The sequence below is a fragment of the Lissotriton vulgaris genome, chromosome 2_2, assembly GCF_964263255.1.
Source record: "Lissotriton vulgaris chromosome 2_2, aLisVul1.2, whole genome shotgun sequence".
In the NCBI taxonomy this organism is placed as follows: Eukaryota; Metazoa; Chordata; class Amphibia; order Caudata; family Salamandridae; genus Lissotriton; species Lissotriton vulgaris.
In genome coordinates, this window is record NC_141688.1 from 183,257,183 (window position 1) to 183,276,441 (window position 19,259).

Consider the following 19,259-nt stretch of genomic DNA (forward strand, 5'->3'; position numbering starts at 1 on the left):
CTGGATTCTGGCCTCTCTTTTCCAGGCTCCAGGCTAACGAAAGTGGCCATGCAGCCCTTTGTGTGGAGGAAGGACACGTCCTATTCAAATGCACCTAGGGCTTTGCCTAGCTCTGCTTTCCTGTCCTGCAAGTGATGGCCCATTCAGGCACACCTAAGCTCTCTACTGTGTGTGGCAGTCTAGGAGGAATACACAAAGCCCTTTTGTCAGCTACACTCAGTCAGGTGACTCAGAGAAATGCTGCAGGCACTTAATGGCTGAGTCAGGAAAATATCAATTTTCTAAAGGTCGCATCTTCTAAATTGTAATTTTATGTACGACTTTATCTTAAGAGAGGATTTTTCATTATAGTTCAAAAGACAACAAATGTGAACGGTTTACCTGTTCCCATCGGAAATTGCAGCTGAATAAATGTAATAAGGTAACACCAATGTTATCCGATGGGAGAGGTACTCCTTGCAACGGTGAAATCCATGTACTATCAGGACATGTTGTACTTTTTAAATACACTGCCAACTGCCCTCTGAGCTGTTCAGGGAATAGCCTTAGAGCGACTTACTTCTATTAAAAATGAAAGGTTGAGTTTGACAACATGGTTACTTTGCCATGTCTAAATGGAAGTTTAAAACTGCACACACAGTCCCCAATGACAGCCTGGGACATGTTTAAAGGGCTACTTAAGTTGGTGGCACAATCATTGATGCAGGCCTACTATTTGCACATTAATGTACAGGCCAAGTAGCAGCCTTTTACTAGGGACTTATTTTTAAAAATATGCTTATGTATTGCATTTTTGTAATAGTTACAGCAGAAACATTTAGGAAGTTATATCGGTACATAAACAGTGTTCCGCTACTGGACTATTTTTTTTTAATACCCAACTGTAATTAACTTCAGACATTCTTTGTGGTTGCAGTTTGTCCAGGTTTGTACTATGGGCCAGGAGGAAGTGAGGGGGGATGGAAAGGGTCAGCCCCACCACTTGGGGCCCAAGGAGACTTGGAAAGAGAGTAATTGAGTCCTCTTAGTTCTCATCCACCATTTTCACATAAGAAGAAATGCAGAGGGTCTGATTGTGCCTGGAAATGAAGCCGAGGGTCCCCATGAAGGAGGGACCCCACCCAACCGGTCTGGAGAAAGGGCTAAGGTTCCATGGCCATGAATTCCTGAGAGTCTGAGAGAGCACCAATTATTTGGGAAAATAACAGCTCCAATCAATGAGCCATTGGGTTGAGTCGTAGGCCTCACTTTGTGGATTCAATCTTGGCAATATTTAATGTAGACGCTGGACTAAGAGAGTGCTCCGAATTGTTTAGTCAAACTTTAGCTTTACAATGAGGTGGTAGGAAGAAATATTTAGAGGGTCTTTCCCAGGTTTTTATATGGACAGCATGCTTGACTCATTGTAGTGGGTAGGCTCCCCTCTGCTAGTGCAATCTCATACAATTTTAGCAGTCTGGAAGCCAACTCGCCCTGAAAGGTTTTATAGAATTCTATTGGTAAACCATCTCTCCCTGGAAATTTGCCAGCAGACAAAGTTGATAAAACCGCTTTCATCTTTTTGATAGTAAGGAGACATCAAGGTCCTCCCAGTCCAAAGGAGAGAGTCTGGGAAGGGGTATGTGATCTATAAAGGTTTCCAAGGTGGTCTAGAGAACAAATTGAAAAAGACCAACCTCGAGGGGCTCGCGCTGGCCGTGAACATACAAATGGCACCAGTCTTAAAGGGGGCTCCATTGTGAAACCCCAGAGGGTTTCAAACTAGCTTCAGTGGTAGAGGCCAGTAAGGTTGGCAGTAAGCATGGGCAAATTTTGCAAATCTGGCGTTCGCAAATTTTGCGAATTTGCGAACTCGCAATCTGCAAAATCCGCGAATTCTCGCGAATTTGCGGATTTTTTTTTGTGTGTTCGCAAGGGTTTCTGCCAGTTCGCAAGGATTTTGTACCAGTTCGCGATTGCGAACTTACGTGTCGGCACGCAACGGTCACGACTATGTTGTTTCTACGTCTTGTTCATCATCACAGGTTCACAGCACCCTCTGTTTCAACACTGCCACCCTCTGTTTCACCCATGCCACCCTCTGTTACATCAATGCCACCCTCTGGTTCATCATCATCACTGTAGATTATGGGGGGAAAAGCAAGCACACCTGCCCTGCTTCAACTGACATGAATTAATTTGGGGTTGATTTATTAATGTGTCACTCTTTAAAAATTCCAGTCTGCACCTGCTTCCTTATCTGTAATTTGCTTTCTGTTGCAGTGCAATTTTTTTCCAGGACCTTTGTGGCCTACTTGTAGCTATTCTATGATCCGGCTGTGAGAGTCAGAGCAGGGTCATACAATTGTTGCAACTAGCAACTGAACTCTGGAGGGGCCCCAGTCAGGAAGCACTACAGGGAATGATTACTAATGATGAATTTGTACTTTTGCACCTGCTGCTTAGTGCTTTCAGTTTAGCAAAACTCGTTTTTCTGCAGAACAGCAAATGTAATGCCAACAAACTTACTTGTGAAAGTTTATTTCTAATCCAAAAGTGATCCAAAGAAAGTCAAAAGGCCTCAAATCCAAAAAAGGGCAGGCAAATGTCAACCTGAGGAGTTATTCTGATAAAAATCATCATTTTCAGAAGGTCTATGCTGCTTGCTAGTGGATTTCTTGTGCAGAATTGCAAATTTTGTAATTTCGCGAGTGCAAGATTGTTGCTGCCCGCCGCACCTACACGTTCGCAATTGTGAACTTACACCGCACGCCGCAAAATTGTATCACCAAGAAAAAAAAACTGCTGCGTGCGGATTTGCAGATTTTCGGTAAATTCGCGAGCGTTTGCGGATTGCGAATTTACCGAAAATCCGCAAAATCCACGAGCGGAGCGGATTTTCCGCCCATACTTAGTTGGCAGCAACCAGACCCTAGGGAATATTACTGTTTCCACAGGATGGGCTTCCTGGCAGATAGATGCCAGTTGAAAGCATACCATAAACATTGCTTGATGGGCCAGGGCCAACCACTACAAGCTCCTCATCCACAAAACCAAGCCCAGGGAAACCCCAATACACCTTACATTCAACCGCAGGGAGCTGCACCACCGCAACAGGGATAAGCTGATTGGACAAACATGTGGCAACAGCAAACACAGACAGGGAACTCAGTCCACCAGGTGCCAATGCCACTACTACATCAGTGAGGAGTAACTGTCTGGGCAGGTGATGCCTTCACACATACACATAATCAAAATGAGCAGCAAGATCCAACCCAAGAGAAATGTTCCCCCACATTTGCCCACATCCCAAAAATTGACTGTACCAAGTCCCAAAAAAGGGACAATGTTGAGAATACAAACTCTCACTTGCGTTTGAGGATTCAAGGATGCTATATATGCTCTGACGATCAGGTATCCTCATTAAAATTCGCATTAGGGTGCTTGCATGAGCCAAGGCCACACGCTGCTGCAGATCCCCCAGAGCCGGTTTGACTGGCCATGCTCCATGGAGAGGGCAGTCTGATGAGGGGGTGGGGAGGCTTCCAGACCAAGTACATAAAAGCAGGCACCCAGGTTCCTGCATCCAAAGTCTTTTGAGATGGGTTGCAATTATTAAGTCGAAAGGTCCCCATTCTCAAACCCTCTGCAGTTTCCTGTAAGGCGTGTACTTCCATCAGCGCTCACAAAAAGTACAAGACTCCTGACAGATGGAAGTCCATTTAAGTTCTAAGAATGCAGGATTCCCGTATGCGTGGGATAGTGAAGATCTCACAATCTCCACAGTATATGCACAAATATAAATAAGTTGTCAGGCAACCGCATGTGCTGAGCTGCTCAAGAGGTGCATCAGGTTAGCCAGATGTCCCAAAGTTGTTAGGCAGTTCCAGCCCAGTCATCATCCCTAGGCAATCGTTGCCGAGTATTGCTGGCCTTAGGCATGGACTCCCTGCGGTCTTATGATCTCAGAGATGCTTTCTGTTATTTTGAATATCGAAAGGCCGGTCACAATGCCATTCCTCTAGCATGCCCACTAGTTGGAAGTCCCTAGCAACAAGCTTGGAACCACAGTTCCAAACATGTCTGAGAAGACATGATCTGAGGGAGAGGGGAAGTGCCTGAGAGAGGGGAGGCCACAAAGCCATCACAGCTGCAGACAAGAGTAGAACGCAGACTGCTCTGACCCCTGCATCAAGCCAAGCAATTGATTAACACACCAGGCCTTACATACACTATCTGGAGAAAGCAGTAAGCCCCGACCTCAGATACCACCAAACAGTAATCAGAGGTATATGAAAGCCACGGAACAACTTCACAACCCCCTTCGCCTCTTGATAAGTGAAATAGCAGATTGCAGAATATCTAGGGCAGCACCAAAACTCAACAAAAATAGCCCAAAGTTAGCCCAGAAAGTGAAGCTTCTAGAGAAAGGGTGGAACTGAGCGATCTGGCACCACAGCAAGGGGCAGGTTGCATGCTGCATGCTGAGACACATGATCTCAGCATGCAGCATGCAACCTGAGACACATGATCTCAGGGCATGTTGCAACCACCAACACCAGTTAACATTGACACGCACCCTCCTCGCACTTGTAGGTTGAAAGAAACTCTCACCGACAAAGCCCCCAGACACACATCAGGACAGACAGGGTCTCGGGAAAACTGGTGATGCTCAAAAAAATCCCTAGATAAAACCTGATAAATCAGTCCCTATGCATCTAGTCCAAGCATCTAGTTAAATACAAGGACTGATTAAATACATTAATTCACCTGATTACCCGTAAGCCAACTTCAAGTTTTAAGCGCTAACTAGATACCCCAACCAGAGTCATCTTACGGTGCCCCACAGCAAAAAGCGCATAAAGGGAATTTGGAGAACACACCTCAGAGGGAGATACAGGAACTCAGTAGAAGCAATCATTAGCAATGGAGCACATGCAATGTTTTTCTGAAGTAACTGATGAACCAAGGCCTTATCCAACAGCTCTGCAATTGAACCATCAAGTGCACCACCTTGCCGATACCATGTCATCACCACAATGTGGATTTAAAGTGTGTGAATCAAACTTATGAACTGCACCCAGAACTTTTTTGCTATGTTGAACGGAAACACCCGTAACCAGAGCATCACAAACACCACCCCTGGATTTATATCAGAGACCAGCAATGTTGAATCACAAGTTATGTTCTTTTGCACTTCTATGTACCCTCTGTTTCGTTTAGGTGCTACTGAACCAATTCACTGCTAAAGAGCCTCCTGGCCAAATGGAGCCTGTATAAAAACTATCACAGTGCTTATGTAGGGATCTCTTCCATGCCACTTACAACTACACATACCCCAACACTAGCATTCAACATGCAATCTACAGTGCCCTTTTATACAACACGTGGTATCAGCACCTAACCGATGTGGTCTTTAAAACATCAGGCAGGTCTTGTTAAGTCTGAACGCACATAGACTTTCAAGAGGTAGCACCTGAAGAAGCCCAATGCCTCCTCCACTTATATCTTTGCAGAATTAGGGCCAAAATTCCAGTCCAACAATGTATAACCCCACAGAGTAGTAGTGAATCTTACCTGATACATGACTAACATGACGACTCTATACATTTTCACAGAGCGACATTCAAATTGAGCTAGACAGGATGCATAGGAAGGGCGCCATAGGGGAGGATATTGTTTGGCCCTGAGACTTAGCAGAGAAGAGATTCTTGGAGGTAGAAACTCAATGCACAAATACATCCGCTCCTGCCTCCATATGTGGCCAAAGGGTGGGAATCGCTTTGTAGCCTCTGAAGTCGTTCCAGCTCCTCCCCTTGTCAGGAATTCTGGCAAAGAGTGCCCGTGGACTGGGATTGTGACAGATTTCAGGGCCGGTGTTGGGAACTCTTGGAATAAGCATCCGCCACATTTCTTGGTACGGCCTTGCCCCCCTCAACTAGGAACTTTTGAGTAAAATATGTAAAAAGTAAAGTATGACAATTGGGGATAAGTTAAGGTTACCATGTTTTAAAGAGTAAGTAAATGCACTTTATCACTGGTTAGCAGTGGTACAGTGCACAGAGTCCTAAGGCCAGCAAAAACCAGAACAGCAAAAACGGAGGACGAAGGCAAAAGGTTTGGGGGAAGACCACCGTACGGTTAACAGATCTTTCCATGGGCTTACTCAACCTTTTAAGTACTTTAGCATTCCCCATTCATTAAAGTAAGCATTGTAAGAATGGGAAGGTCCCCTACATTTATATACCCAGAATGGGACATGTTTTGCTTTTTTTTGGCCTTAGCACACAGACATCATGTGTACAATGACCTTGTAACCCATACAAAGAATCTGTGGTCTGGAGGCTCTCACCGTCCATGCCCTTCCAGGCAAGCTTGGCTACCATCAGCTCACTGGATTACACAAGGCTGGCAGTGTGTTAGTTGATTATTGCAAGACATAACTTATTTACTTTTTACCTGCGGAAGAACAAATGATCTACTGGGTTTGTCAGTACAAAGGTTCTCTTTTAATTGCAAATATCTAGATTCCTCACTGCATTCCTTGTGCACGTATGGAATGCAGGTATGTAGAACTGGTATTCATGAACGGCTGAAGCAGGATGATATATGCTATGGGTGACAAGAGCTCAGTGGAACCCATGGATTTCTACTGAAAACCTGCTCAACACAATTGTGGTTGGAGTAGCCTAGCAGACTAGCATTGTGTATTGCTAGCAAAAGGATCTGTGGGTGGTGCTTGCTTTTTGTTTGGGCAGGGTAACTGTACAAATAACTCCACGAACCGTCAAGGCTCACTAGCCAGACGATAACAGATCTCTATCAGGATTCTTGGAAGAGAGGGCTGGTGTACTAGTTGTTTTTACTGCACTGTACAAAGGCAGCTTCAGAACTGAACCTTCACTTTGTAGTATGAGATCCTGATTGGGAAGTCATTGAACTTGACCTGGCGAATTTAGGTGGCCAATATAACCATAAGTCAATCTGAGACTATCTTTTACGTGACAGAATAGAAAGGAAGCCTCTCACTAGCCTCACTGAGTGAGTACTTGTTTTCATAGATTATTTCGTAGTTGCTGACCTCTTGCATCCAGCAGACTTTGTTTGTGTACTTCTGCATACTTTACATTTGTAAAGTAGAACACTAGTACCCATTCTTCTATTGAGAGATATTGTGTGATTTTTGGGTTCTGAGTCACTAATCCTCATCCATGACCTTGAGTAGGTCTTTGATTGTTTGCCTTGCTACTGAAGGAGCAGAGTTCCATGTTCTAGACTTATTGTGGAACCCTGTGCCGATTGTTCTTTGTTGTCTGCTTCTAAGTGTGGAGGGGCGAGAATTTCATTAAACATGTGGAGAATCACAGACACCCGATTATAAGTTTAGTTAGTTTATTACAGAGCCAAGAACAGCTGGAGATACAAACACCTCAAAATGAGGTTGTAGAAATACATTGGAACTGATACAAAACCAAACCTACAGGTGAATTTAAGACAATGCGGCATACAGAGAATAACTAGTTCTAGAATCAGGGCACAAAATATAACTGCAAAAACATCCAGAGTCCCCCAGGCAGGTTTTAAAAAGATGTCAGCACATGAAGGCTTCCTAAGAATACCATTCACTTTAAATGGGTCAAGTAGCATAAAGCTACAGAGCTCATTCTACTATGCTCTCAAGACAAGTAAGAAGTCCCCGACTATTTCCCTAACCCCAATAGAAGAATCGATTCAGAACGTCCAATCATGTCTTTCGTCATCACCCCATCCACACAAGACACCTCCTCGTAGGTAACTTTCCATCCAGCAGCGATGCTCCCAAACCTTGGCCCGATGAACTTGATTCTCAGGCTCTCTCTGGTGAGAAAAGAACACCATCCCACATTATCAGCATCGCTGTTCAATGTTTCTTCTCCTCCCTAAGAAAGAAAAGACATTATTCTAACTAACAAAGATGCATTTCTCCGACCGCAACAGAAACGTGAGAAAGATCAGATTGTGCATACAAATGCATTCTACTAGCAAATACTACTCGAGAGCAGCAGGGAGGAATAGGCATAAGGCCTAGAGCACAGCTTTCCAAACTGTGTGGCGCGAAACATTACTGTGTCGGGCCCCATGCGTAGGTGTGTCGCGCAATGTGATGTGATGATGTCAGGGGCGGCCAATATAGTGGAATGCGACACCAGCCTCGTACACTGTTTACATCGTGCAAGGCGGAGTAGCAGTGGAGATGCAGCGGAGCCTTGTAGAAGGAGGAAGAAATGGAGATGAGAGGGGTTTAAAGGGAGGGCGATTATGGTACGGTAGTGCACTCCCGACAAAGGCATAGGCACAAGAGAAGAGAGAGGTGAACACATGAGAAAGGTGTGCAGTACAGCCCGGGCTAAAAAGAGGTGGGCGTGGAAAAGAAGGGAGCGGCATTATGGACGTGCACAGGGGAATCATGAGTAAAGAAACAGTAGTGAGATCCGGGGGCTGGGGGAGGGACAGTGCAAACAATTGGGCATACCCATGGCACTAATTTTATAGACAGAAGAAATATGAAAGGCAGGGTCATCTACAACCTGCTTCAAGAAATGGAATTGTCTGTAACCGCAGCACGCGCTGCAACCCACCGATCTATAACACAAGACACGCGCAAACACTGGCGCTGTTAATGCGATGCGTTTATTTCAGGGCCGCAGAGTGCACTTTTGATAATGAAGCGGTTCAATTATTACACTGAAATTAGAATTTCACAAAGATCTGGAAACTTCTTAAGTAGCAGGTGAAAAATGTTGCTTTATTACGTTCTGCGTCAGCTGTAGAGCAGAAAGGAAAACCTGTTGCAGTACAGTGGGATTTTACGTAATAGATAATATATTAACTGTTCACAAATCCGCTCCGGCGTCCCACCCTGTGGAATGAAGAGCTATCTAAATGCAAAAATACCAACAACAAAAAAAACGTGGACGCGGTAAGGACCCGTTTTCTTGAGTTTATTTCATTTTTTTAAGATATAAAAAACCTCTCTCTGTGTCTTTGTCATTAACTAGCTGGTGGGACACAGAGAGAGGTTTTTTATATCTTAAAAAAATGAAATAAACTCAAGAAAACGGGTCCTTACCGCGTCCACGTTTTTTTTGTTGTTGGTATTTTTGCATTTAGAGCATATGGCCATACTGGCGACCAGGTGCACGTGGACACAAGTGTACCATTATAGAGGGACGCAGGGGAATCAGAGGTGAGCGTGGGTGCAAATGCACCAGCACAAAGGAAAACAGGACAATGGGGGTGAAGGGGGCAGTGCAGATCTTGCTAGAGGTGGGCGTGGGCACAAATGCACAGCAATAGAGAGACACAGGAATCATGGGTAAAGAAACATTGGTGAGATACGAGGGCTTGGGGGTCTGGGGGTGTTCAGTGCAGCCAGGTGTACGTGGACACAAGTGCACCATTATAGAGGGACGCAGGGGAATCATGGGTAAAGGAAGTTTAGTGAGATTGGGGCAGGGGAGTACAGGGGGCAGTAAAGATGTGGCATGGGGGAAAGGAGGGGGAGCAAGACATGTGCCTTCTAGTCTTCGGCAGAGACAGGAGGTGGTCCTGGAGAGAGGTCCGCCTGAGTGAGAGCTGTAGTGCACCAGGAATGGAAAGGCACACATTCTAAGAACAGCTTCCGGGAAGAGGCCCTGCACTGAAGGGTGAGCTCTGGGGGAAGAGGTGTAATAGGAAAGGGGAGGGGGTAAAGGACAGGAGGAGAAATACAACAAGAGGAAGAGAGCCGGGTGATTAAAGTGAGAGAAAACCACAAGAGAAAGCATAAGAATGGGGAGAAGTGGTGGCTCTCACTGCAGTGAGGGCAGTGCCCACTGCAAGGTTATTCAGTGAATGAAAGCAGTATTTGTAAAGCGCAAACGAAATTACCAGCAATTTTCTAACTTCACGGCCTGAGAGTGGGGTGGGGGTAGATGGGAGAGGGAAACAGAAGACAAACTGAATTCTACAAGAACCTTTGCTTGACACGCGAGGAGGGGGAGTGAAGACGCCCTTGTAATGCCTGTACGCGGCCCAGCTCTCCTGAAGACTTTTTTATCAGCTTGGTAACTAACGCTACCCAATGGAAAGGAGGGGTGGGGCTTAAATTCCCTTTTAGAAATCTTGTATTTACAAGATCTCTCGTAAGGCGGGGCAGCTTTGTGGGGGTGTGTGTGGGGGGGCGGGTGGGGGCTGTGTGTGTGGTTGTGTGTGTGGGGTTGTGGGTGGTTCGGGCTAGCTCTCTGCGCTCGCTCGGGTTACCGTGTCCCTGAAATTTCTTTTACAAAAAGTTGTGTCACCAACATGAAAAGTTTGGAAAGCTGTGGCCTACAGACTTCGGCCAACATAACAATCAACATATAATTTCATTAAGCACACATATATGTGATCATTGTTACTGTGCACAAACATTTAAATCAATGCGTTTCATAACAAATTATCTCTCATTATTGACATGTAGAACTCTTCACAATATGGCTTTCATCAAATAGTACGTGACTGCAATGTCGATTTCTCCACATTATACAAAATTATACCCATCACTTCGCTCTACACGTTAATGCATTACATGATCTAATGACACAGATGTGAACATGATAAAAGACTATGGGCCTCATTTATGAAAAGTGACGCATCACTGCGTGAAAACAGCAATGCATCATGTCGCAAGGAGTTACAGATATGTCTGTATTTCTGACGTATCTGGAGGCGCAAAAGTGACGCATTGCTGGAGTGTGTCACAAAAGTGACGCAATTCCAGCAATGGGTCCTTTCATATGGGGAAAACCCCATGTGAAAGGGCCTGCGTCAGTCTAACGCCTGCTGTGAGGCAGGCATAAGATATTGACGCATTTGAGTCCTAGAAGTGGCGCAGTGAAATCTATGAGATTTCACCGCGTCACTTCCATGACCCTTTCTTGCGTCAATACGCCCCCCTTGCATACATTATACCTGGCGCAGGTATGATGTGACACAGGGGTTTACAAAGTGACGCATCTACCTAGATGTGTCACTTTGTAAATATGGCGCAAAAAGGCGCATTTTTTACTCCACTGGTGCGTCACAAAAAGTGACGCTCCGGCGGCGCAAAAGTGACGCACAGCCTCATAAATGAGGCCCTGTATATGGGTGCAGATTAGTCATGATAATGATGCCAAAACAGTTTCTCTCTCTCACTACTTGAGAATAAAGTGCTAATGTGGTGAATTTAATGCTCCTTTATCAGTGCCTCCAGGCCAGCCCCAGTATAACAGTGGTAAATTAAACTCAATTATTCGATTAATGACTAGCAGGCCCAGTAAGCCCAGTGACCCCTGAACCAGCTCAGACAAACCCGCACAGCCATTACAATGACTGAGAAGGTAAATTAATTTACAAAATAGACAGGCCTATTGTCTTTGTCAATGCTTCATTCCATTCTGAATGTCAGTGGTTCTAGAAGCAGAGACTTCAAATTTCCATTAAGCCATACACCTGTGTGTCATATATTGTGGAACACATGTGTATATTAATTTATGAATAATGCATGGCGTTTGTAAGCAAATTTATTTTGAATTGATAGCCATTGGGGCACCTGGAGAATACATAATGTAACTAAATCTTTTACTTCACTCACAGAGCACTCTGCTTCAGTGTTGAATGCAGCCTGCCCACCTTATTTTGACTTCCCCACTGCTACGAGAAGGCATATTTTATTTAAGTGCTTAAACTAGCAGAATCATATTCAGCAAACATGTAATGTCAATGGGAGCCGCTGTTCCAAAGGTAGCTCACTCAGCAGTATTTCCATTTTTCAGAAACAAAACTCACAAAGTCAGGGGTTGTTTCTGAGAAATGAAAAATAAATGTGGCTGAAAACTCCCAGGGCATAAGGGATATTTCTTGCTTTTACTTGCCCAGGGGTCCCTTGCTTGAATTTCTATTCCAGGCTGCCAAATACCTTGGAAAATCCTCTCTTTCATGAATGCTTTTGCACTTATTCTCAACCAACACAGAAAACAACTATAATTTACATTACCACATATTTACAAAGAGTAACGGCAAGTAGAGCCCCAGAACTGAGACACAAACATTCATTTCTAAATACAATTTAAACAAGATGCAGTTCCAAGCAACGAGCACTGATAAAAACAAACCCTCCTGCAAATGTGAAATTCTAGCATCCTTAGCTAAAACAAAATAAAAAATGATTGTGTAGAATACTTGTTTTGTACTAGTTAATTAATTTCCTCTCATTGCTGAGCCTTTGCCTCAAAGGAACACATTATTAATCGAAATTCAGTCGCCTTCAGATGCTGCTCTAGCAGCTGGGTGTTTTGACACTGTCATTTCTGCTTTTCACATTAGCACTCTGATTTTAATACTCTAAAAAGTGCAGTATTTAAATTCTCTTTTCGCTGCTCGCTTTCTGACACTTTGGCAGTTACGGCGAGCAGGATGGGCGCCTTCCTCCTGTCTGTCTCGCGTTCCGACAGCGCTGCTCGTACGAGCCGGTAACAGAACGCATTATGCATTCTGCTGGGGTTAGCAGGACGCTTGCCGCAGTGACCCGTCTGTCTGTCATGCAGTCTGATAGCTAGGCTCCAAAATCACACTGGTGACAGATCTTTCTGGGCTCTTGTTTAACCAGTCTAGTAAACATGTGAAGGCGTTTTTTCCTGACTCCTCCGAATGTCGTATGTGTTTCTAAGTGACCAGCTAGAAATAGGTCTGGAAGCCGAAAGCATCTTTAAAATTATTTGGATAAAACACTCCACCGTGTTCATTTTTGTATAGTGAGCCAGTGCACATCTACTGCTTTTGAGCGGTGGAGTCTAAGGGGCATATATATTCAGCGCCAAGAAACTGTATAGTGTATGCTGCGCTTTACAAATGCCTTTTACATCACATCACATCACATATATTATCAAGGACCGGTGTTAAAATTATCGCCGTTTTATCGGCAGGAAATTGCCGATAAAACCGCGATAATGGGCTTGATAACGCCCTTGCTAATTTCCATAGAAGCCCATGTTAACACAATTCAATTTTATTTATTATGTTTTGGCTCTCGACAGAGGGCCACATAAAATGTACAGAAATAAGAACAATACAATTACATTGGACAAACAATATCTGCCATATAGGATACCTAGATTAAATACAGAACTGACATACAAAACAGAACTGTAGAGAATTGGCAAGTCGAAAAGCATCTCCGTTGAATATTAATAAATAGGTAAAAAACCTTTAAAAAAGTTAAAAATGTGGAAGCAGAACATTTCATTAGGGGGACAATAAAGTGCATGAAGAAAGTCATTCAAGGTGACAATGCCAAGACGGAGACAAATAACTTTTAACCATCTAGAGCGCAATTTACAGAGCGCCGGGCAAATCAGTAGAACATGCATACAGTCCTGGATGTTCAAATTACATAAATTGCACAAAGAAGAGGAACCATGCCATTTAGATAACAAAAGATTAAGGGGTATTACATCGTAACGTAGAAGAAACCAAAATCTACGAATACCGTGAGGCAGGGACCATCGCACATAAGGTTGTGGAAGTTTCATCAGATAGGTGTCAAGAAGGATATCTACATTCCTTTTTTCACAAATAAGCTTTTTATCCGATTGAAAGCATAGGTCCCAAGAGGCTGCTTTTAAAACAAGTTTTAACTGTAAGGGGGAATACACAAAGAGAGTAGTTTCATCTAATTTTAAAAGAGATACGGCTTTTCTAAAATTACGAACCAGTTGAGAAAACTCATTGAAATTACCCAATAATTCACTTTTAAGGAGAGCTCTCATTGTCCCTACTTCCGCTCTCGCAAGACAGGCCACCCATCTTACTAGGGCACATAATCCCTATACCCAACTACTCCTTAGACCAAAGTCGAGCCTACAAGCGGCCAAAGAGCAGGCAGTATTTAGGGAAGAGAGAGATCTTAACAGTTTCCCCTCAATCTTATGGCAGAAGTCCCACTTTTTCAACTCTATTAGCTCGATACCATAGAGAATTGTTGCGGGGATTTTAGATCTATACACTTCCAATAAAATCGGAAAGTGCCGTTTCCCCGTTGCATGGTATAGTGAGTTTAAACCTTTGCCATGGGCAAGAGCTTTGCGAGAGCAATGCTCTATTTGGAGCTTCTCACTCAAAATAGCCGTAATGATTTTCCCCAGAAAAATATACGACTTTACAACCTCCAGTTTTTGACCCCCGATAAACCAACCAAAATCTACAGAACGACACCTCTTCTTGCCAGCTATACACATGACTTTGCTTTTGGTTATGTTAATCTTCATGCAATGAGCCACAGCGAAACTATGGAGAGCATGTAGCCGATTGGAAAGTCCTTTAGGGGTTAAATCGCAAATGAGGACATCATCAGCATACATCAGGCAGGATATTGGGGTCCCCCCCACCACCGGGGCGGTAACACAAGAACATGAGCTTCTATGGGATTTAACAAGGGCGTATTATCAAGCCCATTATCGCTGTTTAGTAGGCAGTTTCCTGCCGATAATTTTAACACTGGTCCTTGATAATATGCCCCTTAGTTATTTAAGGATTTTTTTGTGTTTGAGTTGCCTTTTATCCCTTTAACTGCTGAGGCTTCTCCAATTGGCAATTGCTCTGCTGGGCCCTTCTTTGATATATGGCTCGATCCAGGCTAAAGCCTTCCTAACGTTTTCCTCAGAAGGGGGCATATTACCAAGGGCTAGTATCGCCGCTTTCTCGGCGAATTGTGCCGAGAAAGAGGCGACACTGCTAGAGCCCTATTAACAAGGGCAATTTAAAGCCTGGCCCAAGCCCACTTTGCATGTCGGCGTTAAACATCGCTAATGACATGCAAAGTGGGCGTTCACACGTCCAACCACATGAAAAATGTGGTTGGAGGTTGGAACCCCCTATTACCAAGGAAGGCGATGGGAGGAACAGACTTGCGATAAACGTATGTATCGCAGGCCTCCCAATGCCTGCTCTGACCAGGCGTTAGGCATTGTTAACATGGGGGTGTGGATCATAAAGCTGAACCCACCCCCCCATATTATCAAGGCCCACATTAGCGCATGAAAACAATGGTTGTTTTCATGCGCTAATGTGCCATATCGCCGGCTATCGGCGGATTTCTATTCGCCTGCCTGATGCGCATTGATAATTGCGCGCTAAAAAGGCGATGAAATCCGGCGATAGCCGGCGATACGGGAATGTGCGTTGTGCGTTTTCCAATGCACTCCTCGGTAATATGCCCCAAGGTTCCAAGGTCAAATGTGCATCATTTCCCCTACATGTTGGCGACTTTGATAGTACACTGGATTTGTGTTTTTATTTAAAGGGAACAAAGAAAATAGCAAAAATTAATCACATTTTAATTTTCGTTAACAAAAAAAAATGGGACCCCAGTGCGGTGAATGTTACGTCTTTTTTACAAAAATAACATCAACAAATGGTTTGGTGTGCTAAGAACACCCTATTCGCAGCTTCTAGGTACAGACTTGTAAACATTCATTTACCATAGTTTTTGCAATTTTCTAAGTGAAAGTCTGCTATATTTGTTTTCTATAGCTACTACAAGTTGGTGGGCTAAAACGTAATAAACCCGTAGTTAAACAAGGAAAGCTGTACCTCTCCACACAGAAATCTAAATCCAGCAAGGTGTCATTTGTGAACAACGCTCATAGTTTTTTCAGAGAAATTAATAATTGAAAAAAAATGTGAAAGCCATTAATTGCAGCTCATGGGACTTGGCATTAGGGCCCGTAGCTGCACATGGCCAAAAACCTGTGCAGCGAGGAGGGGTGTGGGGGGTGGAGGGGGGCGATTGCCAACAGGTGACTTGGGTGCATGACCTTGCAGAAAGCTCAAAGTTATTTATATTATCACATAAACACAGGGGGAGTGTGTTGAATTACTCAATACACAATTCCTATAGGATTCTACCACAATGACTTGAAAATGTCAACATCAGTGAGGTTTTCGATGATGCAATTTTGAGATATCACGAGTGAAGTCATCAATGATGTCATTTAACATGTTGTGAGTGATTTAATATGTGAGGTCTTACCTAGTGCATGACAGGGACCCAAGTTAAAGTTAGCACTGTAAACTATAACATTTTTTTCCAAGATCGATCGATCTATCTATCTATTTATCTATCTATCTATCTATCTATCTATCTATCTATCTATCTATCTATCTATCTATCTATCTATCTATCTATCTATCTATCTATCTATCTATCTATCTATCTATCTATCTATCTATCTATCTATCTATCTATCTATCCATCTCTATCTGTCTGTCTGTCTGTCTGTCTGTCTATCTGTTAGAAAGTCACCCTTTTGCCCGATTCACCCCCACTTCTTGTGGTAACAGACTCTGTCGGTATCCTGGGCTCTGCTAATCAGACCAAGGGCCAGTGCTATGTTTAAAAAGGTACATATAATAGTGTACAGTTATAATTGGCAATGGCAGACCCTATACGTTCCTAGCAGATAATAGGGCCGGAGGGTGCAATCTAGCTATAAGTCTCTAGTGTATATTGGGACATGGAAGTTTAGAGGCCCAGCAGGTTTCCTGCACTTCCATGTCTGCCGTGCTGAGTGCCTGCTGTCATTTTATAGGCAGGCGAATTTTGCAGACTGTCTTTAAAATGATATTGTATGCAAATTGGACTTGGATGGTATGGGCACTTTTAAAGTGATAATCTTCCTTATTTCTATATCTTTAACACCCCCAATGTCTCCCCTAGATGTCTCAGGGTTGGGGACACGTAACTATAAGCAGGGACCATATACATTTTTTTTATATGCTCCGGTGAAGGAAAAACTGCCCTTATCATTTGTTCCACATTGTAAATACTTAGCTCCATAGGCTAACATTTCAATATTTTATTTAGGTATAATTATTGAAGGAAAGGAATAAATATAATTCAAAAACTTAAAAGATTGGTATTGATACATTTAAGAACTTACCATTGTTGAATTTGTCATAACTAGTACAGAAGAGAAGTTATAGAACTTTTTCTTCTGTAAGCCAAAATTCTGCATTCTAGTGGTCTCTGCTGATTAGTCAGCATTAACAGGCTTATCCAGGCTGCTTTGATTAGTTGATTAGTGGGCTAACCAGGGCAGAGGTAATCCGAGCTCAAAGAGATAGCAGATCAGTAAGGAATGCCAGGTGTACCTACCCCACCATCCTGTGCCGCAGTCAGATGGCGGTCTTAGTATGGCAATTTGCTGAGGTTAGGGGAGGAGAGCTGAAGGAAATTAACCACACTGTCGGTTGGTGTAGCCAGCTCTTACCCCTTTGGAGATAAATAATCCATGTTGGAATTTGGAAGTGCAGTTCTTTGTGGGGCAAGAAGATGCCACAGTTTGGTGAAGTTGTCATGCTTTTGAGAGGCACCCAGTATCTCATTGGACAGAGGTGCCCCCCTGATTGTCGCCCCAGAACACTGAATAAATATGTGAGATGGGCATAGTCTCTCAAATCCGCTGCCTGAAACTACAAGTAGAAGAAGCACTGCCCTGCTGGAATCTGGATTTGCACCCAATAGCCTGCACTCTGACAGACTGTGCCTGCTGCACAATCAGCCCTGGGGACTGTGCCTTGCTTCAAGGAGGATTAAGGAGTGGACTCCTTGCAAGCTACAGGTCAACAAAGCCCACCTGCATCATCTCCACCAAAAGTCCCAGCCGACAGTCCATCCTATGGGAATTGCAGTCCAGACATCCCCAGAGACCATCTATGAGATTCCACATAGTTAGATGAGTGTTTTGGACACCTTAAACCTACAAGGAGACTTTAAGGAAGCACATCCTGAAGTTTGGGAAACTTTGGATAGCATTTGTATAAGTTTACAAGCACTATATAGTGGTTAACATTCAATAATTCATATTTCAGGTTCCCTTCGTTATATTTTTGTCGTTTTGGTGTCTATTTGTTCATAAAAACATTTCCTATTTTTATCAATTGGTATGGGATTTTATAGTGTATTGTGTCTTATTTATTTGATATATTGGTGTTTTTAAAAATGTTTTACACTCCTATCTCCTAAGTTAGGCCTGACTGAGCACTGTCTGCTACCAAGGGATGGTCAATGTTCTAATTTTCTGAGACCTTTATTGGACCCTATACCGTGTTTGTGGCTTATTACTACTTAAAGGTGCATACTTACGCCTACCAATAACCCACTGTCCATTACTATCAACCCATGAATGTATGAATGTATAAAATCATAAATGATAACTCTGTAAAATGGGCCTTTATTGCCATTGAGGGTTCTGGTGACATTTTCAGACCACAAGGCCAAAGACTGAGTGGGGTATGAACATCACTTGAACTCTGAGATCGTAATATAGGACCTTATTACATGTTCTTCATTATATATTTTTTATATTACATAATTTATTCATTGGTTTTTTTTGTCTTTAGTTTAGTATTAATTGTTTGACCGAAGTGTCTGTCAATGTTTTGAGAACTGTGTATTTGAGAATAATGTTCTTATAGTTGTACTTCATTTTATTCAACAATAGCATTTTAATTTGAGTGTATTGCAAGGAAATCAAACACATACATTGTAAAGTTTTCTTTTTTGTAGTACATTGACAGTATAGAGTATGTTTACAAGACATATATGACATATTGCTGATAGGGATCAGAATTTTCAATTTTTATTTTCAAACATTCATTGGCAGACGATTGCATCAGGTGTGGGCCTGCAAGGGTGAGCTTCTCAGTGGTACTAACTAAGTAAAGGTTAACCATATAGATGCTATTAAACATTCCTCCCCAGTGCTGCGCTGTCCATTGGAACTAGTGCTGAATGGACGTCCAATGGTCGTGCGCAGCACTGGGGAGGTAGTGCTGCCGTCGGCCAATGCACCGAGGCAGCACTTAAGGGGTTAAAGAGCTTCACTGTCATTGTGAAAGTAATTGTTTTTTTACCAACACTGAATGAGAGATGGAGAGGTGTTTAAAACACCCATTTAACTTTATGTGTTTAGGGAAGCTAAAAAAAAGAGCAAATTTGATCAGCGCAGTCTCTCTTCTGTGAAATACAACCTTTCAAACCAAGGGAAAACATTCACCAAGGTGGCTTCTCAATTGTTTTACTTAGTCTTCACTTCATGTTTGCCCTAAAGCCTATTTCCTTCTCCCCTACTGTTTTGCCGAATTCGTTTTTGTAACCATTAGGTTACAAAGTGCTAGTGCTCTCTCTTTGTGACATGGCAAAAAAGGCTCACACCTGATTGGTATATTTAATTTACTTC